This window comes from Sus scrofa, chromosome 17, assembly GCF_054392235.1.
Source record: "Sus scrofa isolate SSC_HxYL_T2T_F1_AM1 chromosome 17, Sscrofa_HxYL_maternal_Yorkshire_Landrace_v2.0, whole genome shotgun sequence".
Lineage (NCBI taxonomy): Eukaryota > Metazoa > Chordata > Mammalia > Artiodactyla > Suidae > Sus > Sus scrofa.
In genome coordinates, this window is record NC_139399.1 from 61,426,575 (window position 1) to 61,449,327 (window position 22,753).

The following is a 22,753-nucleotide window of genomic DNA, read 5'->3' on the forward strand; positions in this document are numbered from 1 at the left end:
CCACACCATTTAAGCTGTCATCACTCTCACACTCTTTTGTTCTGAACACTTGCAGATGAATTTAAGGAAGTTCATAGGCATAGTTCTTCTCTATGCATTAGACACTATGGAAGTATATGCTCGATAAATAAATATGTGAATGTTTGGTGTCCTTTCAAACTTGGAGCCTTTTTTCCCTTAATGACAAATTTTACTTCCCTCCTAATACTACTTATTTTTGTTCATTTGAAGTTTTTCTTTTTTTCTAAATAGACACTTCACTGGGGCAGTACAGTTGAGGCAGGAAAAGAGTGAATAATTCAAACATATCCCAACATTTGGGATATTTCAGAGAAGAGTTTTTGGATCTTTGAGAAGGCATGAACTTGAACTGGTTTTGAAAATACCAAAGCCTACGGAAGGCTGGAAAGACTAATCCAAGCTCTCTTTGAGGGTTTCAGCTTATCTTCTGCCAAACCAACAACTTGTTCCTTTCCCAAACTCTCCCTTTCAATAATGCAGTCAAAATCTTTCTACAGGTGACTTTCCTATTTGTCCAGTTCTGGAAATACTGATTCAGCAAATATTTCCTCCAGGTTTACGATCCTGGGAGATCACAGACCCCAGGAAATGTCTACATTCACCACCAAGTGCAGCTTGGACATGTTTTTTCTTTTAAAAGAACATTAAAATTCTAGGCAGACTTTCTCATTCTGTTGACTAGGTTTTATTGTCTCCATTTTTCACCTAGTTCACCTGACAATTTTCTGGTCTGCCACAACAGGAAGACAAGTAGAGGGAAACCTAGAAATTGGAAAAACAATGAGGATGGCTTCTGGGCAGAAGTCGAAGGTGGTTTAGCAGAGCTACTTGACTATTGTTTTAATCAATTTTGCTTTGCTACTGATTAGAGGTTCAGAACTCCTCTTTAGAAGGATTGTTTGTCACGAATCTTTCTGCCAACACAGTGTGGAAAAACAAATTGAGATGCATCACCCTGAAAATGCCACTATTCCTGTTTTAGTTTGGCTGATTCTGCCTCACTCCATCCCATTGTTTGCCAGTTGAAAACAAACTAAAAATACCAAAGTCCTACTTTATCTCCTTCTCCCTCTCTCCTTTATCAGTATGAATTTCTCTCGAAAGATAGGATATTTTAGTGGTTGACACTATAGCCTTACTTTCAAGCAGGTTTAGGGCCACCTCACATTTTGTTCTTTATTGTGTCTAAATATTCTTAGCTCTTTTTCTTCTTTTCTCTTTTGGCTGCACCTGTAGCATATAGAAGTTCTTGGAGTAGGGATTGAATGTGAGCCACAGCTGCAACCTATGCCATAGCTTCGGCAACGGCAACGCTGGATCCTTAACCCACTGCACCACAGTAGGGAACGCCGATACTTGGCTCTTTAAACTCTCCTTTCCTTACCTATACAATAGGTGTAATAAAACAGTGACATCACGGCTTACTCAGAGTTCAGATTTTAAATTAACTCATAAGGTGTGCATTGGAAATAATCAATGCTCTCATTGGAGAATCCTTACATCTCCCATAAAAAAGAGTACTCATGGTTTTATGAATATAATTACACAGTATGTGTGTTTGTAAATATTTATTATCGCTCATAGTAATGCACTCTATAAAATAGCACATACACAAAATACAATTTTTAGTATATTAGATGTGCCATTAGGTTGCTATTTTTATTTCTTGCTCTGGTTTTTGTTTTGCCCACTTCACATGGTTGAATTCACATACGATGCAACTCCAGGGTAACCTGTCTCATGGAATTGTTGTGAGGAATAAAACGAATTATGTATGATTGGCAGATTGCCAGTTCGATGCAGATGATGAAAGAGCTGATACAGAAGAAGGTGATGATGGTGGAGATGATGATGATGAAAATTTTGATAAAGAAGATGGTGATGGAGGTGATGAAGATGATGATTTGAAGATTTTAACCGTATTCACTTTCCTTAGACTAATCTTTGTTATTGTAGGATTTTCCACCTTCACACAGAGGGAGGAGGGACCTCAAACATAAGACAGTATTCTTTCCATTATCCGACACAAATTAACACAATATAAATGTAGAGACTTCAGTGCTTAATATATAGAAACTTGCAGCTCCTTCTTTAATTTTTTTCTGCAGCATGGCCTCACAAGGCCAATGCACTCTCACCTGTAATCTCACCTGACTTGGATAGAATTACATCTAAACCACATACCCCGGAGTACTTTGGTCTCCACTGATGAGAAAGATCAGTTAGAACAACGTTATTTTGTGGTTCTAGGACAGCAAACCACAGTGAACTTTAGTTCCCTAAATGACTCTTTAAATATTTAATATCATGTTAAAAAATGTACAAACGTAAGAGCAGAGAGCAGGTGGGGGGGAGAGAGAACATTTAGATTAAGGACAAACAATGGGCTCTTTGAGGGACATTGCCCGAGGTCTCCGTTTCCTGAGAAAGCAAACCACTTGGCTGCTTATTTGGGCCATATCTTCAGATGATAAACATGATTATGTTACAATAAAATTATGCATTGTTACAGTCCAATGAGATTTAAAAGAAAGAAGAGTTGATCTAGCTCTTTGAAATTCCTGGTTTAAATATAACTTTTTATTATGGAAATTATCAAACACATACCAAAGTCAGGAGAAAAGTACAATGATCCCTTTTGTACCTCTTCTCTCGGCTTCAACAATTATCGACATTTTGCCACTCGCATTTCATCTTAGCCTCACTAATCCTTATTCTCATCTGCTTTTTTTTTTTTTTTTTTTTTGGTTGGATTTTAAAGCAAATCCCAGGCATTGTGTAATTTCATTGTAAATTTATTCAATGTATATCTTCATAGAATAAGCCTTTGGAAAAAAATAAACATTAATTAAAAATAATTTATTTTACTTTTATTATTATTTTAATTAAACTATTGATTTACAATGTTGTGTTAGTTTCTGGTATATGGCAAAGTGACTTAGTTTTATATATATATATATATTCTTTTCTATTATGGTATATCACAGTTTTATATATATATATTCTTTTCTATTATGGTATATCGCAGTTTTATATATATATATTCTTTTCTATTATGGTATATCACAGAATTTTGAATATAGTTCCCTGTGGTATACAGCAGGACCTTATTTCTTACCTGTTTTATATATGATAATATCGTGTGTATCTGCTAATTCCAAACTCCTAATTTATCCCTCCCTCCCTCCCTCTTTTCCTTTTGGTAACCATAACTTTGTTTTCTATGTGTATGAGCCTGTCTCAGTTTTGTAAATAAGTTCATTTGTATCATATTTTAGATTCCACACATAAGTGATATCATATGATACTTGTCTTTCTCTGTCTGACTTACTTCACTTAGTATGATAATCTCTGGGTCCATCCATGTTGCTCCAAATGGTATTATTTCAAATAATAATTTCTTTTTTTTTTTTTTTTTTTTTTTTTTTTGTCTTTTGTTGTTGTTGTTGTTGTTGCTATTTCTTGGGCCACTCCCGCGGCATATGGAGGTTCCCAGGCTAGGGGTTGAATCGGAGCTGTAGCCACGGGCCTACGCCAGAGCCACAGCAACTCAGGATCCGAGCCGCGTCTGCAACCTACACCACAGCTCACGGCAACGCCGGATCGTTAACCCACTGAGCAAGGGCAGGGACCGAACCCGCGACCTCATGGTTCCTAGTCGGATTCGTTAACCACTGCGCCACGACGGGAACTCCAAATAATAATTTCTTAATACCACGAAAGCTAGCTACAAGATCCTTTTAAATAGTAGAGCTGTTTAAAGATCTCAGAGTCCCTTGCCTTTGGTAACTAAGCAGTTTTGATGAATTGTTGTACTGGCACTTCATATTAAGGCTCCCATTCTACCATGGTTTTGGCAACCCATGCTCTGTTGTGTTACAAGTGGTACGGATCAGGATTGGCAAGCCTTCTCTGTAAAGGGCTAGATAATAAATATTTTCGGTTTTTGCTGCCCATATGGTCCCTGTTATAACCACTCAACTCTGCCATTGTAAGCAAAGGCAGCCACAGATAATACATAAATGAACGGCCATGCCTGTGTTCCAATAAAACTTTACGACAAAAGGCAGGGGACTAGATTTGGCCCTTGGGCCGTAGTTTGTTGTCCTTGGTTTCAGATAAAGTCATCCAACTCCTTGGAGAGCTGAGTGTGTCATGGTTGAAGAGCACTGCCTTAGGAATCAGAATACCCAAATTCCAGACCTGCCCCCGCATTTGGAAGATTTTAAACAGGCTGCCTTATTTATTTATTTATTTACGCCACATCTGCAGCATGCAGAAGTTCCTAGCCTAGGAACAGCACCTGAACCACAGCTGTAACCAGAGCCATAGCAGTGACAATACTGGATCCTTTCTTGCTGAGCTACAAGAAACTCCAACAAGCCACATTTTTTTTTTTTTTTGGCTTATTTTGGGGCCATATCTGTGGCATATGGAAGTTCCCAGGCTAAAGGTCAAATTTGAGCTGCAACTGCTGGCTGATGCCACAGCGACAGCAGCAAGGGATCTGAGCCCCATCTGCAACCTACACTACGGCTCATGGCAATACCGGATCCTTAACCTACTGATCAAGGCCAGGGATCGAACCCACATCCTCATGGATACTAGTCGGGATCGTTACCACTGAGCCACGACAGGAACTCCTCTGACAGTGATTCTTAATTACATTTTATCCCTTACCATCCATTTTCCTTGATGCCAAACATATTGCAATAAAAAGCAAACTTACATTCACTGAACATATATGCCAGAGACAGTTCCGTGGGGGTTTACATGCGTAATCCTGTTGTTTAATCAGGTATCATTGTCTCAACTTTGATGGCAAAGGAACTGAGACTGAGAAAGTTTAAGAAAAGGCCTAACCCCTACTGGGAGTGAGTGGCAGAGTCAGGACTTGAACTGTCTAACTCCATACCCTTCAGTCTCTACCTGTAGTGACATTTAGGGAATACTGTCATTTTCCGCCCCTCTGCAGTATCACCAGCTAACCCTTTTGTAGTTTATATGGTTCTTTTCTGCCTACATGAGCTCATTTAATCTTCCCAGCAAGGACACTAGGTAATTCACTCAGGTCACCATCCAGAATAAGTCCTACTTATCCTCAAAAATCCAGCTTCACTGTCGTTTCCCAAGAAAGACCTTCTCTTATCCCCCAGACTAGGTCAGGTCCCTCTGTTAAATGCGTTCACTGTTACACCTTATGCGTGCCCTGCCATGTTCATTTCAGTCCTGTAACTAAAGCGTCAACATGGAGAAAATGCCATCAAACTAGGAATTAGGCCATTCTTGTTCACCAGTCTATCTCCACCCTTGGCCTGTGGGTGTTCAATAAATATCTATTGAATAAATGTGCTTGTAAAAATGATAAGATTGGAAGTAATATGTTGTTGAGTGAAGCTTGTAATGATATTTATCGCACTGTGAGTTGAGTTGGCAGTGAGAACCTTCTAGCAGGGATCCTGTTAGGAATTCCAGTGCAGGGACGTTTTGCCTGGGAGGGTGGTCTCCTAGGTGTCAGGTCCTCTACTATCTCACTAACCAGATGGGGAGGCGGGGCTTGGGGGGAGGGGGGTGCTCATGCTGTGGTCCTCCTGCCTGGGGAGGGGAGTGGCTGGCCCTCTCCCATTTGGGAATGTCGGAAGGCTGTGTGTGTGCTGGGGGAGGCCAAGGTTACCCCCTAATAGTATATGTAAAAGCACCGTGGGAAGATAATCTGAAAGGAAGGGAAAGCGTTGTCATAGACTGAACTGTCCTCAGAGGCCAAATGGGCACCATGAGTATGAGAAGAATTGAGTTTAAGAGCGCGAATGATGCACTCTTTAGTGATCAGGACTGTGTATTTGGCCTAAAGTTACTCAAATTCAACATGCTCAAAGAAATCACTTTGTAGACCAACAAGACACAGGCAGGCACAGGGCTGCCCATGGAATTCAACTTTGCAATTCCCCAGCAGATGGAGACAGGGAGGGAGTGAAGAGAGAGGAGGATGTAGCCGATGAGAAAGGATTCCTGGGCAGATGGGGAATCTTGGGTGAGCTCTATCAGCTTCTTTGTTCCTTCAATCTGTCTAGACACCCTTTTAGGTTTGCGATAGCGGTATACAGATGTCAATCACCGGTACAGTGTTATTTGGTAGTAGTTGCATCATAAAAATTTTGGTTTTCCTGCACTAGCCCAGTAAAACAAAAGCATCTCCTCTTTCTTATCTTGGCCTTCAGCAATATTTCTAAAAGGTGGTGGCGAAGTTTGTGTTTAGCCAGAAAAATCAGAGCAATTCTGTGTTCCTGGGTGTTTCTATTCACAGATTGTCTTCTTCCCCATGTTAATTTCTGATTTGGTTTCCAGGGTAGGTACAGGCCATTCTGCTCCTATTATCTTTAATTAAGGTCTTTGCCATTTTTTATCAGCAGGGTCTGGCAGATGTGCCAAGGTGCCTGAGGGCTCGGGGTGGGCACCTAGGTTAATGTCGGGCCATGCTAGAGTCATAAAGTGTGCAAGAGTCACTTAATGGACAGGACCTCTGTTTTACCTTTAATTATCTTAAATGTTGCAAGTTTAGCTCTTCTGTTTGCCATGGTCTGTGGGGTAGAGAGAATGTTGATGGAGTTTCCTTTAAGCCTCTCCAAAGGGCCAAAAGTTAGACCTTTATGAGGCTACGAAATACAGAGGGTCTCAGAGCAGGACTTCTGTTACAGAACTGGACAAAACTACCATCTAATCCAGCACTTGCTTTTGTGAATACATCCGGAGGCGGAACATTAATTGAACCAACTGCTCAGAAACCTGGATATTTAGCAGGCGTGAAACCAGAGGACGCTTACACTTGAAATCTTGGAATTGGTTTCCTGCTCTGTGTGTGTAGAGACGGGGAAGGAAAGGAACAGATGAATACAGAAGCCTCCTTGGGAAGGATAAATACGGCTTAGAATAATAAAATACGGGCTGGAACGCACCATTTCCTGTTCTCGAAACGCAAGTCCCCAGCAGTTAAAAGCAATGAGGAGGAAGGAAGTCTTTCACCAGGAAGAAAGGACTCCGGGAGGGGAGGCACTGGGGCTTCACGTGGCCGTCCTCCTGGTTACTGACACCCTCTCGCTCATAACAGCCCATAGAGCTACAGCCACCAACTCCAGTATTTGTCACTGTCACTTCCCAAGTGCTTGGCATTGTTCAGGAAATTGTATGTGTAAAACAGAGCTGCCTGCGTCCAACTCCGACAAGGGAGCAGCCTTGCAAGGGTGCTTGAAACTGAAACAGGCTTATATGTCCCATTATGTGCCCCAGCAAGAGTCATAAATAATTGTGACAAGTTTTTTTTCCCATCCCATGTGACAGTCCTTGACTCTGCCTCCTGTCTCCGCTCCCCTCTGCCTCATAGACTAGACCTGCCAGGCTGTGTGATGATAGATGTTACCGGGCAGCAAATGACAGCTGGATAGATTTTTTAGTTGGTGCTTTAGAGGGAATCAGATATGCTGTATAAAGCAATAAAAAAAGCACACTCACAAGGTGGATTAAAAATAGCTAGCACAGCAGTAACCCACTTTGTTGTTTATCAAAAGTTAAATCTCACATGGTAAGTCCTAGTGATGTGTTAATTTTTCAGACTCCTGTCAGAGTGACGCTGATGACAGCCAAGAAAAAAAAAAAAAAAAGAAAGAAAAGAGAAGGGATAAAAGCAATTGACCGTTTCCTTATTATATTTTTGTTTGATGAAAAAAATATTTTCTTTTTTCTGTAAATGCTATCTAAGAAGAGAAATGGACTCTGGTGCTGGGCTCTATTGCTTCAGGTTTTTTTTTTTTTTTCCTAATTCTTCTCCATCTTGAATTTTAAACCTAAAACTGGAGATGTTGTAAGGTATGGAATTATATTCCACCCTTGTTCAATTAAATTCTTATTTTTTAATATTGCTCATCTTCCTCCAAACACTCTATTGATCTAGATTCTGTGTAACAAATGGTCTGGTTTCCCAACCACCTTGGAAATGTCACGGAGGCGTCAACAAAACTACTTAGTGTATGTTTTATAAAGAATTACAGCCTCCTCTGAATTGCTCAGACTTTCATCTCTGGCAAGCTGGCTTGGCTACTTCGTGTCTCGATGGATGTGCGGAGGTGCTGGAACATGAATCAGTGACCTGCCCTCCTCCCCAGTTCACAACTGTGACAGGCTGCGATGTACTTAGTCACTGGGTTTCTCTCTCCCTTGCACTATATGGGAAGTGGCTGCTGTGTAATTTAAGAGTGCCCAGTATATCAGACCGTGACTATTTTCCCCCTTGATTTTTCTGATGAATCACGTTAGGAAGGCCGTTGGCTTTCATGTGGCAGCATGCAGCATGAGAAGGCAAGGCAGCACAAAATGCTTATTTTAGAAAAAATGTCTTTGGGCCTGGGTACCAGGCAAAGGGGATGCTTTGAGCTAAGCCTCTATAATTCAAATCCGAGGATCATTCAATACCCCATAGTTGCATTTCCTGAGATATCAAAAAAATTATTTTGATTTTTGTAGCATTATCTCCATAAAACAGTTTTCCATAATAAAACCTATTTTGTATGGCTTTGTCACTCAGTTGGTTTGTTTCTTTTTCAACAGAGATGCGTAAGTGGTAACACAGATCATGAACTGGTCAAATGTTCAGGTTTGGGGATCCTGCTGCGTGGATTCAAATCCCATGTCCAGTTCTTAGTCCCTGGGTGACTTTAGGTGAATTATTCAGCCTCTCTATGCCTCAGGATCTTTACTTGAAGAATGAGGGTGATAATTATCCCCACAGAATAGGATTGTTTTGAGTACTGAGTGAAATGAATGGGCTTAGCACAATCCTGATAATAGGTTTAAATAAATATTATTTTCATTATCATAATTATTTTTATGTAGTTATTATGATTATTACTGGGATAGTTTTACTCAGGCCACTTGCATCTCCTTATTCCAAATCTTTCTGGATTTGATAACTATGGGTTGAATGGCTGGATGGAAAGTTATTTTTAGAATGAATCTCTCTTTGAGGTTAAACCAACAGTAATATTTTACACCGCCTGATTTAGTGTGAGTAGTCTTTAATGAACTCTCCAAATATAAGAACATATTCTGTAGATCACTGATACTGCCTTTTTGGCGAATTTCGTCTCTTCCTTGTTGGAAAGGAGCCTTCAATGAGATGCTTTATGTGGGCATAGTTGGTAGGGTACCTGAATCTGTTAAGCAGTCTTGTCTTCCTACTCTTTTTTGCCCATCATTTGGCCACCTTAGGTAATGGTACCATAGACCTCTTTTTTTAAGAAAAATTTTTAATTTAAAAAATTTTTAATTTTTACTAGAATATAGTTGATTTACAGTGTTGTGTTAATTTCTGCTGTACAGCATAGCAACCCATATATATATATTTTTTTTTTCTTTTTCTCATACTATCTTCCATCATGTTTTATCCCAAGAGATGGAATGTAGTTCCCTGTGTTATATAGTAGATCTGATTGCTTATTCATTCTAAATGTAATAGTTTGCATTTAGTACCCCAAATTCTTCATCCATTCCACTTCCTCTTCCCTCCCCCTTGGCAACCACAATTTTGTTTTCTATGTCCGTGAGTCTCTTTCTATTTTGTAGATAGGTTCATTTGTGCCATATTTTAGATTTCACATATAAATGATACATATGGTGTTTGTCTTTCTCTTGCTGGCTTACTTCACTTAGTATGAGAATCTCTAGTCAATCCTTGTTGCTGCAAATGGAATTATTTTGTTCTTTTTTATGGCTGAGTAGTATTCCATCGTGTATATGTACCACATCTTCTTAATCCATTCATCTATCAATGGACATTTAGGTTGTTTCCATGTGTTGGATCTTGTGAATAGTTGTAGGCATAAGACATAGGCAGATTCTAACTTTCTTCTAGAATCATTGAAAAAAAAATTTTTCACAGTTATTCACAGTAATGAATACAATCATTGTGACCTAGGCTGTGCACACATTCATAATATACATACATTTTGTTGGTGCAAATGTTTCACAAAACACTGATTATCCTTCCCACTTGTGATGCATTTTGGTATTTTCTAGTATTTTTTATTTCATTTTGAAAAAAGTGCTCCTCTAGCCCAGGGTTCTGTAAGAGGCCAGATAATGGTATTTTTGGCTTTGAAAGAAAACTCAAAACCACTCAACTCTGCCATTGTAGTGTGAAGGTGTGTAGATAACACCTAAACAAATGGGCATGGTTATGTCCCCAAAACACTTGACTATGGATATCGACATTTAAAGTCCATCTAATTTTCTTTTATTACAAAATCTAATTCTTCTTTTGATTTTTTTCAACTCTTTAAAAATGTGAAAACCATTCTTAGCTGGTAGGTCATGTAGAAATAGGCAGTGAGCTGAATTTGGCCCATGGGCTATAGTTTGCAATCCCTGCTCTAGTCCATTACATTGATTTTATGACCTGTAGTTTGCAAAACATTTACCCAAGTGACTGCGAAGGGATGTTTGTTTGGCAGGGGTGCAGAGAGTTGCTAATGGAAGGAAAGTGTCTCTCCAAATGGATTTGTGAGTCCACAAGATGAACAAAGATGCCTACCTTTCAGCAGAAATTCTAGGATTATTTATCACACTGTCCGGCTTCCTGACTTTGAAAGAGGGGTACAGTAAGTCTCCCACCCCTGGCTGTTTGACCCCAGACTTGTTTTGCAAAACATCTCTGAGACTTGGGTTCTGAGGAATATGCTTGTGGGAACCCTATTTCAAAGAATGAATCTGGGGACCCCATCGTCTTTCAGGGTTGACAAGCATTATGTGGAGGGACCCAGAGCATTTGCCAATGAGAAAGGTCTTTGGTAATTGTTAGGCAGCGAAAGGTCACATTTTGGAGCCTGCTTTGTGCACAGTATTACACTAAGCACACTGAAGAAATGATGAACCTGGTTCTGTATTCTCGGGAAGTTTATAGCTGAATTTGAACTTGGTTACAGGGAGCATGTCAACAGGCATAAAATAATATGGTCTCATTTGGAATGAAGCCACAAGTGTTGATGCTGTTACAAGAGGGGATAATAATGATAATACCCATAAGCATTTTATAATTTTACAATTCTCTCATTGTTTTTTCATATGTCATTTCGTTTGATTCTAACAACAGCTGTGCGAGATGGAGGGACCAGGGATCACAAATCCATTTTATAGGCAGGGAAATGTAGCAGCTTGGCCGAGGTTACACCTCCAGTGAAGTGCCAAGTTGAGGATACAGATCTTTCTTAAAATTCTTACAGCTTCCACTAAAAGCTGTGGAAATACTTTGCAAAGGAGGACAATTTGGATCAGGGTCTAAAAATGGCTCATGGGCACTGACTGTCAAGAGACTCTGGAGGGATGCACAGAGGGGTGTGTGTGTTTGTGTATGTGTGTGTGCACGTGCACGTGTGTTCACACAGGTAGGGTTGATTTTGGAAAAAGCACGAAATAGCACAGGCAGCAAAGCTCTTTAAAAGAAGGACCAATATTTGCTAAATTAAAACCTACTGTTATCGACCCCTCCAAGTCAGTTCCCAGCAGGTGTTCTGCTGGCTGTTGCCTGAGCCAATGGCACAAGACCCAGTTTGGTTCGGAAGCAAAGGAAAGCTTTAGTCTTTCATCAAAGAATGAAAAGAGGGAGCTTGTGCTCGAGAGCCCAGCTCGCTCTGCAGCAGGACCGCTTTGTAGTCTTGGTCAGCGGGGAAGGGAGAGGGCAGAGTTCTCCCCAGGGCAGGGCTGTGCTGCTCCGCTCGGGGCTCTAGGCGCAGTGCTGGGCGCAGAGGCTCTGCACGCGGCCCCCTAAACGCCGCCGCCCCCGCCATCTTGAATTGAGTGTCGTGTGCAGCTTGTGCACACGGCCCCCCACGCTGAGGTCCGCGCGCCGCCATGTTGCACCAGCACCTGTGCTCTGAAGGGACGCGTGTGAGGCCTCTGCACGTGGGAGCCTGTGAGCCAGTGACACCAGACGAAGCACGAAGGAAAAGAACAAGGTGAGACTTTATTGCTCAGATTCTATTTTCATTTCCCGGGCTTTGTTAATGGCCTCTGTCTGTGACGCGGCCCTCCTCTGCCTGGCTCCTCTTTCTCGAGGGGCGCTGAGGGCCCTGAGGGTACATACAGGTCGGGCTCCTGAGACAGCCTCCTCCTCCGCTGGACGCCCTTCCAGGCGGGGGGTGGGAGCAGACCCTCTCCTCAGCGGCCTTTAGATCTGAGGTTGTCCCCAGGCCTTGGCCCTGACTGTCCGCCTCCCTGAATTCTCCCTGCATGTTAGACAACCTATTTGTCTAACCTTCTGGGGACAAAGGACACCAGAACATTTAAGGCAAGCAGCCCAAATATCAGCAAGAGAATAATGGTCACGTGTCAAATTTTCCCCGAAAGCGCAGGTATCTCTCGGGCTTCGGCCTGTCCAGAGCGAGCCCTGACGCTGAAGCTCGCTGCCAGGGTCGCAATAGTCCCTGGTCACGCTTTTGGTATTTTCTTCGGGAGAAACCGCAGGTCAGAGAGATGATGATGGGTTGTCGCTCCGGAGGCTGGGACTTGAGGGTGTCTTCACTCAACGGGATGTCCCCACGGAGCGACCCCTGCACCTTCAGGGCGGACGGGTGGCTAGGATTTCCAGGGGCGGTCCGTCCACTCAGCAGGAAGCTGGCCTTGCGGGCTGAGGATTCCCAGGGCTTTCGGTGCACCTGGCAGAAGGGGGCGAGGCCGAGTCCGCGGGTGGGGGCAGCCTCTGGTCACCGTATCCCCGGTGAAGACCGACATGGTTTCTCCTTCCTGGAGGGCGGACATGCGTTGTTCTTGCCAGGGGCTCGCCAGGGGCTCAGCGCCCCTTCTCTCGGGCGGGGGCGCGGGTCTGCCGTACAGGACCCGGGGCTCTCCGCTCAGCCTTCTGGGCAGACGTCTAGGGCCGGGCTTCCTGCTTCTGTGACTGGGGTCTGGGGGGTTACCGCATATCTGCCACCCTCTTTCTCTCTCAAATGAAACTGCTCCTGTCTGTAAACCTTCTTCTTCAGCGTCTGGGAGCACCTCACGTTCTAGGTCAGGGAGGCTGGAATAGATTGTTAGCTATGGTTTCTATGCAGTCATGCTCCAGGGGCTCTGTTTCCATGGGTAGCAGGGTGGCAGGACTTGCTGTGTGACATGTTTTCATGGTAGCCACTAGATTGTCTCGGAAAGCACAGCCTGACCTCAAATTGACCTTCCGGGGGAGAGCCATTTGACTCCCTTAGACTTTCCTAAGGCCTGAACCTGGGGTGGAGTCCATACAGTGATTGTCTGACAAAAAGTTAACCTTTCAGCCTCCTTTAGCAGAGTTGTTGTAGCAGCTACTGCCCTATAGGCAAGGAGACCATCCCATAGAGGTTTGACCTGATTGTTTAGAGAAATAAGGGGTCCCAGTTTCGGAGCTAGCACCCCAAGGGCAGTTACCCCCCCTCTTGACTATAAAGGTCGACAGGCTTAGCTAAAGTGTGGGAGGGCCAGGGCAGGGCTTGAAGTGATTGCCTTTTCAGTTCTTGACAGGCCCCTTCACATGGTGAATTCTGTTCAAAGGGATCATCATCCTTTCCTTTCAACTTTACGTGTAGAGGCCTGACATTTAGATCACAGTTAATAATCCAGATGGGGCAAAACCTGGCCACTCCCCAGTGATGCCCCGGTGTGATTCCCCCACCAGAGGACACGGTGAGATGACTGGGGGCTACATTGGTGCACCCCACCTGGGTACTGGGTTGCTGAGCAGAGATGCTCCGAGTTCCACGGAGGTGCTGCGGTTCTACCCTGTTAGAACATCCTCAAGGGTCAGAATCAGCCTCAGGTGAATCTCCCAAAGCCTTCCCGTCCTCCGGCTGGAACAGGGGTGAGCCTGGAGCCTGTGGTGGAGAGGTACAGGCAAAAGGCCTGGGTCCTTCCTACCAGAATAGCCAAAATTTTGTTATCAACCCTCCTGAGTAGGTCTCCAATAAGGGTTCTGTCTGGTGTCATTCAGGCCATTAATATGAGACCAAGTTAGGTTCATGAGCAGAGAAGCTTTCTTCCTTTTTTTTTGGTCTTTTTTGGTCCCTTTTTAGGGCTGCACCCTTGGCATATGGAGGGTCCCAGGCTAGGGGTCTAATAGGAGCTGGAGCCGCCAGCCTACACCACAGCCACAGCCACATGGGGATCCAAGCCATGTCTGTGACCTACACCACAGCTCACAGCAACACCGGATCCTTAACTCACTGAGCGAGGCCAGGGCTCGAACCCGTAATTTCATGGTTCCTAGTCAGATTCATTTCTGCTGCTCCATGATGGGAATTCCTGAAAGCTTTATTTCTTGAAGAAAGAAAGGAGAGGTGCCAGCTTGTACTCTAGAACCCCGGGCTCTCCCCAGCAGGACTGCTCTGTCGGACCTGGGCAGCAGGGAAGGAGGGGCAGAGTTCTTCCGAGGATGGGGCTATGCGGCTCGGGGCGTGGACAGTCAGGGCAGTCTCCGCACACAGCTCTCTGCCGACCTGCTCGCCTCCGCAATCTTGAGTTGAGTGTCCACAGAGCTTCTGTACACAGCCTCCCAAGCTGAGGTGCTGGCGCCACCGTTTCACACCTGAAACTGGTCTGAAGGGCCAAGTGTGGGGCCTCTGGCCCAGGCCAGCCTGTGAGCCAGTGACACCAGATGAAGCACAGGAAAAGAAAAAGGTTAGACTTTATTACTCAGATTCCATTTTTATACAGGCTTTTCAGGTGACACAACCAACCAGCCAACGAGATAACCCTTTAAGCCCTGACATTACTGAAGACTACTCCAAGTTAGAAATCTTGAGTTAAAATTCACCTCATAATAACCATTCACCAGCTTCCAGTGTCACAGCTGCTGGAAAGCCCACTACAAAACCATTTTATGAAAATAAATGCCATCAAATCCTTTGGCACTGGGTTTGAAATTAGCCAGCAAGTTATGAGAAGAGCAGAAATATTGTTCACCTTTGGCCTGTCCCCTAAAGGACAAATTAAGCTGTGAAATCCTTTATGGTTTTCCCCAAGAGAACTTTTGTGAAGATAATTGTTTCCGTGGAAAAAAATACTTTAGCAGCCGTGAAAAATAAAGTTAACGTAATTCGATGGCATGTAAATAAAAGAGGAGGCCCAGTCAACATAAGTTTCTAATTTGAGAGTATACCATTATTTAGATTTTCCATGTATTGAAATGAGAAATGACCTAAGGTTATGGCACTATTTCCGATTAAAACAAAACAAAATAAAAAAAAAAAATCCCTTGCTTTGAACCAAGGTACTGCACATTTAAAACTCCTCTCTCCTAGTGACTGGGGATTAGGTGTTCCACACAGCACCTGGAAATCTGTACTATTAATAGGTATGCTTATGCTTACTAGAATATGCTTATCTTCTACAATTTTGATAATAGGGTTGGGCGAGTCAGTTGCTTTGTTTTCTGGTGCTTTGCAGTGTAACTCTAGGAATTAATAATTAGGCAGAAGTGCTGCTGATGCACAGATTTAGTGGTACCCATAGAAATGCGTAGGAGAAACAATGGACTTTGCCATTCTGTCTCCCGAAGTCCCTGCCGGCAACTCTGTCTAAGCCATCTCTCAGTCATTCTTATCACCACATCATCCTATTTTGTGCTCTTCATGTCACTTTGAGTAACCTGATGTCACTTCTTTCATTCTTTTACCTCTTTTTGTGTCCCTTCCACTATGGAAGCCCTGTGACAGCACAACCCCTGCCTCTATATCCGCAGTTTGGAAACGTGGCCCACAGGCTATAACCAGCCAGTCCACTGCATTTTTTGTCTGTGAGCTACAGGATGAGAATGCGTTTTATGTTGTTGTTGTTGTTGTTATCCTTTGCTTTTTTTCCTTTTTTCTTTTTTTTTAACTCAAGTGGAATTGATTTACAATATTTACAATAATATATATATAATTGAAACTAACACAATATTGTATATGTATAAATATATATATTCAGATTATTTTTCATTACAGGTTATTGCAAGGTATTGAATATAGTTCCCCATACCATACAATAAATCCTTACTGTCTACCTATTTTATGTATAATCATGTGTACCTGCGAACCTCCTAATTTGTCCCTTCCCCCCTCCCTTTCCCCTTTGGTAACTAAAAAAGAATGAAATATTGCTATTTGTAGCAGCATGATGGACCTAGTGATTATCATCCTGAGAGAAGTAAGTCAGAGAAAGACAAATCTAAGATATCATTATCTGTAGAATCTGAAAAATAATACGAATGGATTTATTTACAAAGCAGAAACAGACTCCTAGGCATGGAAAACAAGCACTTCAGATTTTTTAAATGGCTGAAAAAAAATCAAAAGAATGATATTTCATGATGTGTGAAAATTATGTGAAAATCAAATTTTGGTGTCCATAGGGGAAGCTTTCCTGCACACTGCCACACCCATTCATTTTTGGATTGTCTGTGGCTGCTACAACCAGCAAGGGCAGAGTTGAAGAGGGGCGACAGAGTCTAGATGACCCGCCCACAGATCCTAAAATATTTACTAGCTGGTGCTTTTCAGAAAATGTTTTTAGACCCTGGCTGTCCGCCCCCAGCACAGAGCCTGGTAATCCGTAAATGCCCAGTCCAGGTTGTAGATGAATTAATAAGGAGCAGAGTTCAGCGAGAGTTATTTCCACATGTCCTTTCCCTGCCACTAATAAACAAGAAGGGGGAACAGATGAATTAAAATTAAATATTGACTCCAGGCTTGAAACAATCACAGAATCAAAGGAGACACATAAAAGGCAGGGTGGAGTTTGCTCCGAAGCTTTGCGTAACATCTCTTTCAAAGAGATGACAAAATGCCATTCGAGGGTGTCATGGGCTCTCAGGTTTCCAATTTCTAGAAACTGGATACTCTTGAGCTTTTTTCTCTTGGTCTTAGGCGTTTTCTCTAACTCGGCCCTTTTCCTCCTGCTTTTTATCTGCAGTCTGACTAAAGACTGAACTCTGGCTTTTACGGCCCCCAAATCAGTGAACTTCCCTTCCAAAAAATGTCAGCCTCTTAATCCTCTTAATAAAAAGGGCTATGTAACTGAAAGACTACACTTGAAATAGTCCACGGCACAAAAAGACGGTCTGAACATAACAAGGGGAAAAAATGTACTAAACACATCTGCACACACACAAAGTTGCTAAGGAAACATGGCAGCTCTTTGCAAACTGCCAGCACCATCACATTTATAAAGAATTGACAACTGACCTTTGTCTCTTCCTTTCCTGCCTGCTTTTTACCAGGCACAGAAAAGCCTTGTGGCTTCAATGATGCTTTTGATAGGCAGATTTTTGGATTCTGTGCTGTCTGCCGGATGAGGGGGTTCCCGATTTACGGCTCTGCGAAGACCTAAAAAAATCTTTTATGAGTGTCACCTCTATTACGATCCAGCCTATGCAGTTGAAAAGTGCATTTTCACATTGGGATTTGGCTTCTCTGGTCCTGAGGCGAGAAATGACATATTTTGTTGCATTATTTAAATATTCCTGCTGAACACCAAATTAAAAATATCCATTAAAGGTTTATTTGATATCTTCCTAATTATTGCCCATTGCGCATTTGACAAATTATTTACACATTTTAATAATTGTGACTTTCTTTGGAAGTGACACAAAAACAATTACTTTTTCGAAATTCCACTGTGTATATGCTTTTGAAACTACATAGCCATTAAAAACAGTCTGTCGAATTAAAGGTTGGGCAATTAATTAAGTGCAAATTCTGTAAAACTGGACCAAGGAGAAAATTCATCAAACCTATGAAATATGACCTATCTTGTCCAAAAGACAAATATGTTTAAACAAAAGATGAAAATTGATGACAAAATTACGGGTAGCAAAATGCACACAGAGCAAATATAAGACAGCTGTACTTGGTTTCAGTGTGTTGGGTTTACCCTTACAAAATTCATGATTCATTACCTTCACCGTCTTGTAAAACTTCTCATAGTTAATCTCTAAAGTACTGTATCTGGAATAATAAAAAAAATTCTCAATAAGAAGAGCTTGGAAGGCCATGATAGCAATGATTTACTGGCCTTTAGAGGAGCCCAATTAAACGCAGCCCTAGTTGGGAACGGCAGCCTCAGTGTGGGTCTCCCTAGGACAGTGGAAATCCATGCCCCTCAGTTGCTCTCCTTTTGGATTTTCTGACATGGTCTACCTCTCTTCCTCACTCACACTAGTTTTTAGTATCAAAAGCCCCCGTTGCTCTTTCATCTAGAAAGAACTCTGCCAATGATACCATGAGTGACAACTGCTGTGTGTGTTCCCAGTGTACATCAGGGGCCACCAGAAGGCAGAACAGCGGTTGACGTGGGCTGTCTCTGTAATGGGCCCTGCGCATGTGTATTACAAGTTCTGGATGTTACACTCAGGCGTTCGGGATCACAAATCAGCATCAACACTGGGGTGAAGTGGGCAGAAGAGGGAGGTGGGTTTGTGGACTGTGGGGATTGTTAAGGATACAAGGCAGTTATTTCCATATTAAAATGTAATGGTCTCATTAAAGTTAAAACGACTGTTAAACTTGATTGAGTAAATTAGTTAATTAACCATAGCATCCAGTGCGTGCCTCCAGGGCCTACCTCTTTTCCTCAAGATGCAGAACAAATGCATGCTCAGCTTGGAGGATCTTTCCAGGGTGTATGATAACACTCATCTTAGACTGACTTATTGCAGAGCTGTTACACACACACACACACACACACACACACACACACACACACACAAGCTAGAGGGTGAGGGTGTTACTTGGTGTTAAAGGAAGGTAGAAATAGCCTCTGATGAAAGAAGATATATTTTATTTATTTTTAAGTTGAAATCTTTGAAGACTTTCTTGATTGCAAAAAAAAAAAAAAAATACCAGATAAGCAGTTTGTGGAATGATTATTTGAACTATTAGAATAATGGCCTTCCTTTTTTTTTGGCATATTCTGCTCTACCTGCCTTCTTTTTGCTTGAGTATCCAAAATTATTTCTATGAGGTTGGATGGAAATTTTCAAAAGCATTTTGCAGATTGTGTTGGCTAAGTGACTTCAAATCTGGATGATAGTTTTTGTAGGTGAATGAGTAGATGGAGGAATATTTAGGGAGGATCTCAAATTTGATGTCCCAAGCCTGGTCTTGAAATGTTGGTTTTTACTAGGTTAACTGTCCATGAAGCAAATAGCCAACAGAACCGTTTGCAAGAAGTTCTTGAAACTTCATAGAAGCTGGCCCAAGTCCTGGGGTGTCTTAATCTTCACAAATATGAAATAAGAATGATAGGCATGAGCAGCTGTCTCCTTGAGTTGTCGTAAGGTTTAAATGTGTAAAGATATGTCGAGTGTTTAGAACAGGATCAGGCATTTGATAAGGTCTCGGTAGGCATTCACTCTTATTATTACCAGGCATGGGGAGAGAGGGGAAGGTCAGGATGTAGGATGGTCCAGACGTAATGCAGCCTGAACATTTGGTCAGCATATCACCTCCCAGACAGGCTTTTTCTTCGATACTGTGTCCAATTAAGGGGCCAGGGAATCTCCAGATACTGAGTAGCCAGGGAACATGATTTTATTTGACTTGTCTTTTTATCTGCTTTTCTTTAAGCTAGCATATTGCCTAATCAAAGCCTGGAGTTAGGGCACTGTCCTGGGTAGAGTTCTGCTGATGCTTGTAGAAAGTCTGACACTGAGAAAGACAAGTCTTGTAAAACCCACCTGTAGAGGGATCAGAGATAAATAATAAGCCAGAATCTGGACCTGACTGGACTCATTTTCTTATCCCATATATACATATGGTACATACATCATTATGTATTTTAATATTTTATAGTTGTTTCGGTTTTCCTCAAAAGGGCAACTTGAAGGATTTGGAAAAAAGTCATTTTGTAAGTCACGGCAGGAAACAGTGGAAGATTGAAAAAAAGGACATCACTGTGTCTGGGAGACCACACATCTCTGAGCAGGGTTGAGTACCAGACATCCCCGGTGGTAACCAGCTTGTTATGGCACCGTTATTAGCTTTCCTCCTTTTTCTCAGTCCCTTTCCCCATCTTTCACTATGTTCCTGCCCTAACTTCTCAAACAAATGACTTCTTTTCTCCTTAGAGGGGCATGCAAACAAGGGCATTAAGTCTTGGGGTGCTTATGAGAATTTAGTGAAATGATATATGGAAATCGTGTAGGTCTGGTATGTAGTAAATATCCAAATAACTGTCAGTTATGTTGTCTTTTAATCAACAGATGAAAATCTGACTTAATAGGAAAGCTGTAATAAAGAGTCTGGCTCCAATTTTTTTTTTTTTTTTGGATGTTTGCTGACAATGTTTAGGATTCATTCATCCTCTTCTGCCCTAAATCTGGGCAAGCCGATAAGAAAACCTAGATAATTCCTACTTTGTGGCTGGCAGGTGTGGAACATCGAAGAAGAGGCAGGAGGCCAGTGCTGAGACTTCAGCGAGTGTTATGACCAACAGACTGTCCAGGAGCACAGAGAGAGAACTCAGGTTCCCTGCTCCTTAGGGAGCAGTTGCTTATATAGGAAAAGGGGTAGTTTCTATTTTTAGCACAGGTTTGTTCTTGGGCTACATCAGTATTCAAGGGTTAGGGGGAGGCAATCTCCTTAGGAATGTGGGTAATGGTCTGGGGTGGGAATAGAGGGAAGTTGTAAAGAAACATCCTTGACAAATGACTATTTAAGTTTGGTCTCCAAGGAAGCTCATTGGGGGGAGTCATCAGCCTTCTAGATTATAAGTCTGATAGAGTGTTGGAGGTGCCTAGCAAGTCTTGTCTGATTTCCCACCTAAGAGCAGGAAGTTTAAGCCACATGGAAACCCTCATGTGGGCCCACCCTTTACCTACCATAAAAACCCCATGTCAGTCTTCTTTCCCAGCTCTCTCAAGGCATTTGGACCTGCTTGGGGGCCTTCCCTTCTCCCCTATAAAGCCCATTCTGCAACGAGTAAAACTTCTCATCCCCTCTTGGTATGTGCATAGTGTTAAAAGTCTTGACATTCGAACCAGATCCTGGGTGAGGGTCTGACCTATTTCTAGGGAGTGGTCACAAAAGAAACAAATTTAATCGTCTTTACCACAAAATGCACCACAGCATTCCTTAAGATAACAGAAGCACCTGGGAGTTTTAAAAATTGATGTTATTTGTTTAAGAAAGGCTCTCTGAGGCAATGGTGAGGATCCAGGGCAGGGGTCTGAAATTTAAGGGCAGAGATTGAAGGGATGAGTCATGAAGGGCTGTGGAAGTTCGAGACATCGATCCAGAGAGATGAAGCTCACCTTTCCCTTCTCACTGGCAAGAATAAAATGATCGGGGATTTTTGCACAGTTTTTGCTTAAAAGAAGGTATTCCGTTTTGAACTTTGCAACTCATTGGACACTGGCATGGCCTGGATTTTAATGAGGAGAATTAGTATTCCAGTGTACAATCTGCGTGCAAACTTACAGGGAAAATTTTTATTTGGAGCTTAGGCCAATGAATAGGCTAGGAAATACAGATGCTCCAAAGTGTAACAACAACATAAATTTTCTAAATCTATATTCTGTTGTTTGTAGAAAGAGAATCTTCATTTTGGTTTGCACAATTTCAGAATAGGCTACTCAGATCCAGGGCACTGGATCAGAGTTATGTAACTTATCTCCTAGCTTTTTCAGTCCTCTGTTTATAACCCTCACGTGCTGGCATATATGCGAAAATTTAAAGGCTGCTTGCCTCATGATCTTGTGATCTTTAATTTTTACCTTTAACAAACATTTCCTCATGATAACTTCTTAATGGACAAGGAGGGAGAGTTCTTTGCATGATTGTAAAAATCTTAATTCACGCTGGATGTTTGTTTTAACCAATAAAAAATTCTGCTTAGTATAAACATTTAATGTGAACGATGTTAACAGTCAAAAGTACTGCACACTTAGTTGCTGGAAACATACTGATTTATAGATTTAGTATATGTATTTATATACATTTAAAATATGAGTAAAATTAGAATGTTACAAATAGGTTTTTCAATTTCAAAAATTGCTATAAAACTGGAGCACTCATTCATACAAAGATTATGAAGAGATTGCTCATGAGAGACACAGGTGACATAGTTTAGCCTCATTGTTGAAATGCAGTCATAAAGGAAGCAGGAGTTCTTGTCATGACTCAGCAGAAACGAATCTAACTAGTATCCATGAGGATTCAGGTTTGATCCCTGGTCTTACTCAGTGGGTTAAGGATCCATTGTTGCCATGAGCTGTGGTGTAGGTTGCAGACACAGCTTGGATCTGGCATTGCTGTGGCTGTGGTATAGGCTGGTAGCTACAGCTCCGATTCGACCCCTAGCCTGGGAACCTCCATATGCCACGGCTGTGGCCCTAAAAAGACAAAAAATTAAAAAAAAATAAAGGATGCAGTGTTTTGGAAAAGGAAAAAAATCAGTATCCCAAGATGTTCAAATTCTGATGTCCTTGCTATGATTGACAGCTCATTGGTGAGAAAAAAATTAGAGTAAAATTCTTTTTGGTGGAAAGAAAATGGGCATAAATAGAAATAAAAGTGAAAGAATGCCATTCCCTTCTGTGATGATGGATATCTCCAGGGCACCCGTGCTCCCTCAGCAGTCACCAGTCTCTACATGCTGTGGCTTCCTGTGGCAAAGCCTGCATATCTCAGCCTGAGGGATTTCTCTCATCACAGGAGTCTTGGCCTGTGCTTGTGGGTGGAGTTGG

At 42.2% G+C, this 22,753-nt stretch overlaps 1 protein-coding gene across 24 annotated transcripts in view; it reads left to right on the forward strand.

Moving 5' to 3' along the window:
- The window catches only part of TSHZ2 (teashirt zinc finger homeobox 2), a 1,034,366-nt gene that overhangs the window by 167,070 nt on the left and 844,543 nt on the right, over positions 1 to 22,753 (forward strand). For 8 of the 24 annotated variants that reach the window (XM_085002581.1, XM_085002579.1, XM_085002594.1 and 5 more), the window contains exon 1: positions 11,917 to 12,020. The exons of the other annotated variants lie outside the window; for them this stretch is intronic. The gene's annotated coding sequence lies outside the window, so the exon portion shown is untranslated. Of the gene's footprint in view, positions 1 to 11,916; positions 12,021 to 22,753 lie in introns of those variants that run through there. 24 annotated transcript variants of the gene reach the window in all.